The following is a 6,315-nucleotide window of genomic DNA, read 5'->3' as shown; positions in this document are numbered from 1 at the left end:
GAAGAACTATCCCAAAGCCACCCAAAGAGCATTTGTGGCTGGGGATGAATTCCTACGTTCGAATCCCCTTTCCTGCCCATCATCTTAACCTCTACCCTGCTGTTCTATCTCTATCTCGTAGCATGAATATGTCTCTTTTGATTAAGCTGGAAAGGTGGATCAATACTTAAATGCAATCCACATTGCCCATTTGCAGTTCACCAGACCACCCACATGCTCTAGCAACATCGTTTTCTTGCCAGGTCCCCATAACGTTGCCTTTGTCAGTCTCATGCTGGAACGGCCTATAGTTATCCTCAGCTGTATCAATGTTAGTTGCATTTTCTCCCTCAGGCTGCTGCTGATACTGTCCAAGGGCAGCCTCCAAATGTGTCACATCTGTTAGGTTTGATCCCCTATGACCTTGGAGGGTAATAGAGAAACTGTGGTGACTGGGGCAGGAGAGGGATGGCCAGCCAGCCCGGGTGAGCGGGGACAGTAAGTTCCACGCCAGGGTCGTATTTTGCCAACTCCATGCTAAAACCCAGTGTAAAAAGGCCCATAGATTTTTTTTTTTACTGTCTTTTCTGCTTTAAAAAAATATTCTTCTCCAACCTCATTAATTGCTTCTTTTATGAAGTGAAAAAAGCTGCACTATAGTATTGAAGAGTGGCAACAGATGGTGACAGAGGTGGTGGAGGGGGCTGAAGATGGACTCCTGAAAACCCAGCGACGGGATCTTGCTTTGTCATCATCATCGTCTCAAGCATACGCCCTTGAGCCTGGTGCTTTCTTTGTCCTTCCCCCGCTTCTTTCCACGTGCGCTTATTGCAATCTTGCTTTCTGCAGCATCTATCACCATGGAGACAAAATGAGTCATTTACAATCGAGGGAGGACAATGGCAGGAGAGGCGCGGTGCATGATGGGAGTGTCCTAGACTCGCTCGCAGTGGAGTTGACATTCTCTCACTGCGCTCCTTGCAATGCTTCGGGGACCCCCTAAGAGAAGTAACGATGAAGCTTCTCCTGATGCTCTGTGACTCTACCAGGGGCCTTTCTTCTCCAAGCCCAGGTTCAAACCCTCAGGGGCAGCTTACAAACAGGGCACCCCGTCCTTCCCACTTTTTCAAGCACTGGCTCACCCAGAACCTCATGTCCATTCCCCAATACTCGACAGCTGACAAACAAATAGTATGAGGATGCTAAGTTTTCCTGGCCTGGCTCCCATTTCTACCAGAACTAATTTAGAGATCTGTAAGTATTTCTAGCCTGGCCTGGTCTGGGGCTCTGGGAAATCCAGCCCAACCCTCCTGGGAGGCCAGCTCTCCCACTCTTCTAAATAGGATGAATTCCTTACGGTTCAATCCATTACCTAGGTCTCTCCCATGTGGCTGCCTTTCTTCCCAGCTTCAATTCTCCCTAGCCCAGTGGTGGGTTACAACTGGTATGCCCCAGTACAGGTGTACCGGTGCCTTCTGGGAGCACCAGGTACCATTCCAGTATGGTGCTCCGGAGGGCCCACCTGCCTGCCCGCGCTCCTTACCGGTATTTGAGCTGTTCGGGGCTTAGGCGCCTGCGCATGGAGCGTACGGTGCCTGCGTGATGCTCCGCCAAACAGCTGGAGCATCGTGGAGGCCTCGCAGGCGGTAAGTACGCATGCACGTATGTGCACGTGTGCTGTGCGCATTTATGTGGCGGCCGCCCACCGCCTGGCCGCATTGCACCATACCGGTTGCAACGGGATCCGGAACCCACCCCTGCCCTAGCCTGTCCCTCAAAGAAGAAAGCAGTTTTATCATTGCGGGTGGGGAGGTGGGAACCACTGAACTTTTTAATATATACTGAAAGAGCATGGCCCAATGCTGGCACGTAGCTGATGATCTGTCGCAGCTTATGTATGATCTAAAATTTCCAACTTTTTTTTAAAATCACCCTTTCCCTTCGATGGGTATGTGAGAGTTTTTTCCCTGTGCCCTGAAAACATCATTTTCCTTACTTTGTCCTTCCCGATGACATTGCCTTCCTCTCAGTAAGTCCTCCTCAGCTGTTCCAGTGTTAAAGTAGTATTTCTAACTCATTTTTGACAGCATACCAGGATACTCTTGAGGTATATAAAATCTGCATGCCTTTCTCTCATCTTGGAGGGAAATCAGGGAACTATAATGATGGGGGAAACTGAGCCAGGATAGGGACTAGTAATGGGGACACCGAATGCCAGCATAATTTTGAAGGCTGTGCAGAGAACCATATTCTCAAAGGGCAAAATACGATTCAGAAGTCCAGGTCTGGGGTGGAAGTTGGGAACACCTTAAACCGGAATTTCTCAACCGTGGCAACTTAAGATGTGTGGACTTCATAAAAGGTGCAGAAAATTTCAATTCAGCAGTGGAAAATATTGAAAGTCTAGGAATCTGTTAGGGAGGACCATTGGCTTACTATACTGTTATTATCACATGATCTTGCAGCATATAACTCCAGGTGCCGTCCTCCAGGTGCCGTCCACTAAGCAGTGTCAATGGGCGGCGCCCAGGAGTAGAGCCTTCTCTGTGATGGGCCCAACCCTCTGGAATGACCTCCCCCCCGATATTAGAACTACCACCGACCTCCGCTCCTTCCGACAGAAACTGAAGACCCACCTGTTCCAATTAGCTGGCTTAACTGATTTATAGTCCCATTTTAACCTCCTGGCAAACATCTTATTGGGTAGTTTTTAAGGGTATTTTAATGTATTTTAATGTTTATTTGTATTTTAATTTAAATATTGTACAGTCCACATCCTACCTCCTCCTTTTACCTATTTGTATATTTAAGTATACCCATATTTTGTATTTATACTGTTTTAATATGACTGTACACCGCCCCGAGTCCTGTTTAGGAAAGGGTGCGGTTTATAAATTAAAGTTTATTATTATTATTATTATAACTGGATTACAAATGTAACAGATAGTGAGTCCTACCTGGGAATATATTAGAAATTAAATATTTTGCATTAAATGCATATGCTTGAATATTGCATCCAGTTTTGGCCGCCACGATATAAAACAGATGTTGAGACTCTAGAAAGAGTGCAGAGAGGAGCAACAAAGATGATCAGGGGGAAGGGAGGCTTAATTATATGAAGAATGGTTGCTGGAATTGTGTATGTCTAGTTTAATGAAAAGAAGGGCTAGGGGTGACGTGATAGCAGTGTTCCAATATCTCAGGGGTTACCACAAAGAGGGAGTCAAGCTATTCTCCGAAGCACCAGAAGGCAAGGCAAGAAGCAATGGATGGAAACTAATCAAGGAGAGAAGCAACCTAGAACTAAGGAGAAATTTCCTGACAGTTAGAACAATTAATCAGTGGAACAATTTGCCTCCAGAACTTGTGAATGCTCTAGTTTTAAAAAAGAGATTGAATAACCATTTGTCTGAAATGATATAGGATTTCTTGCCCGAGCAGGGGGTTGGACTAAAAGACCTCCAAGGTTCCTTCCAGCTCTGCAATTCTGTTGTTATTCTGTTATTCTGCTTTACTTCATTGCGTAATTATGGACCTTCCGTTAATCTTTTGCTGCCTGCCTAAGGCACGCTCCATCAAATCATTTAACAGACCTAATGGCTATTCTGACAGCACAATGTTAGAACATATTCTAAAGAGGAGGCTCTTGTCGATAATAAATAATAATCAGAATGTTTGACTCATCACCGTTTGTGAAGTGCCTACCATACTCTGAGCAGTATGCAAATTTGTTCAGATTATAGAGGATTAGTCTCAAGGTTGATACAGTGCAAGAAAAACAGATGTATGGGGAATGGAGAGGAAAACATACCTCGTTAGCCCACAAACATTTTCATTTATTCTTACACAGATCTTATTGAAATAGGAAGTGTTAGCTCCATGTTGTCATGATGGTGTTGAAATTGGGTTTCTTAATGACAGTCAGAGAACGTATTGTGAGATTTGGAGCCAAAACACTGTTTTATCAGCATATATATAATCTTGAAGATATAAGTGCTTGTCAACATCAAAGGTTGTACTTATATAAATTAGTATAAGAAACATGGGGAGCGTGGAATGAGCAGTGGACCAAGATGATACAACACACAAAAACCCACTGCACTTTTATCCCATGCAGTCCCAATCACCATAAATATCAGCAGATTTAATTTCTTTATGGTCATTTTCCTCTTTGGTTTTTAGGATTCTAACCTCCACTTTTTCCACTTGATAAACATCTCCAACTTCTTCATCATATTTTACTGTTAGATGCTCTAGGTCTTCCAACTTCTTCTCCATCCTCTCAAATGTGTTTGATAATTTCTGAATTTCTAAGAATATCTTTCGCAGGCTTAAAGTTTCTTTCTGCTGTTGAAATTATTTATTTCTTCTCTTCTCCAATTTAAATTAATTTTAAGTTTTTTATAGGCAGTCTCTTTTAAAATGGTAAAAATTCCTCACCAGCTGGAAACACCTTCTCTTTCTGTATCCTTCCATTTTGGAGCCGCCCCAACTTCATCAGCCTTGGCTGGATTTTTTGTCGCCGGCTTGAAGAACTTCTCTTGCATCGATCAGGGACTTTGCGATGTCCCTGAGATCAGCAAGACGTATTCTTCCTGTTCACCCTCTCTGCGACCACCCAGCAGCAAAAGTATCAGCTGCAATCTCGGAGCATCGAGACCACATGTCCGTATCGTTGCGACGTTGGCTCCTCCTCTCAAAGCATCCGCAATTTCTGAAGGCAAGTGTTTCCACTGGTCTATTGTTCTCATTGCTAGGACATTTCTCCAACCTAGAACTAAGGCTGTATATCAAAGTTCTTAATATAAATAGATAAACAAGAAATAATATTTATATTGTATCTATTGTACTTTAAATAACAACATTTATGAGTTACCTTATTGCATTTCCTTCTAAGTTGGCCTTCAACTCTGTAAGTCTGTGAGAAAAGATTAAGTAACGAAACATCCATCCCTTTTTGAAGATCAAGCTTCAAGTATAACCAACAGCTATAACTTCCAGTAATGAAAAACTCTCAGAGTTTTACACTAGAAGGTGCAGCCATATCCTTATTCAGCTGGTCTCCTTAAGTTTCATTTAACTGCAGAATCACTTAATACCTGGGTTCACTTCAACAGAATTAAATGTCCCCCGTCCCCCCAAAAAACAACAACAGTCAATTCAGCAGTTGTTTTGTTGCCCTCCTTGTGGGGAACAATTCTGAGCCAAGTTTTGTGCTAAGACCTGGCTCAACTACTGTAGAGTGTATACTCTCAATCCTTTGAAGAGTTGTCCTCAGATGAGGCCATAATATCCTGTACTCGGTGGAGGGTGGCATCTTATTGGCAGTGCCCATGGGAGGTTCATCTGACAATCTTATTGGCTCTGGTTTGTTACATGAAGGAAAGATTAGAGGCGGGATGAGAAACTCCATTGTGCAAAGTAGTTTGCACAAGCCATAGGATTTCGGTAGGATTTCGCTTTGGATGAAAGCTGGGGGTGGGGGGAACATCTAATAAAACAATAAGAAGTTAAAATGACCTGAATGTGATGTGGGGCAAGAAATCATGCAAAGAAAGAACAATTTCCCTACTTTATACAATCATGCAAAAGAATCGGGCTTGGGACAACAATCAATTTAAGACAACAAAGATATACAGCTAATTCTAGACTTACAACAGTGACCATTCAAAGTTGCAACATCACTGAAAAAAGGAACTTTTGATTGTTTTTCACACTTACAACCAGTGGTTGTCCATTTTTTTACTACCATTTCGCTTGTGCATGTGCGCGCGCTCATGTGGCTGCTGCTACTACCAGTTCGCCTGATCCGGGCCGAACTGGGAACAATCCACCTCTGCTTACAACCGTAGTCATGGGATCAAAATTCAGATGCTTGGTAACTGACTCATGCTTATGACAGTTGCCATGTCCCGGGGTCATGTGATCACCTTTTGTGGGCTTTTTAACAAGCAAAGTCAACAGGGAAGGCAGATTCACTGAACAACCATGCTACTAATTTAACAACTGCAGGGATTCCCTTAACAACTGCTGCAAGAAAGGTCGTAAAATGGGGAAAAATTCACTTAAGTCTCTCACTTAGCAACATAACTTTTGGGCTCAATTGTGAGGTGGAAGACTGCTTGTAAAATGTTCATTTAGGAACAAGATGTAACTATTCTATAACATGAAAAAATATGCATCTTGATGAGGAGGTGGAACAATTTCCGGCCTGGTGGAATGTTGCGGAGATAAAAAGGGTTTGCATGAACTGAACCTTTCCTGCCCGTTCCCTGGACCTCTGCCCAGCCCAATAGTAAGGCAGAGGGATGGGAGTGGCTATTTTGTATGACCTGA

Source organism: Natrix helvetica, assembly GCF_964273705.1.
Source record: "Natrix helvetica genome assembly, chromosome: 1".
Classification (NCBI taxonomy): domain Eukaryota; kingdom Metazoa; phylum Chordata; class Lepidosauria; order Squamata; family Natricidae; genus Natrix; species Natrix helvetica.
Note: the sequence above shows the minus strand (reverse complement) of the source record.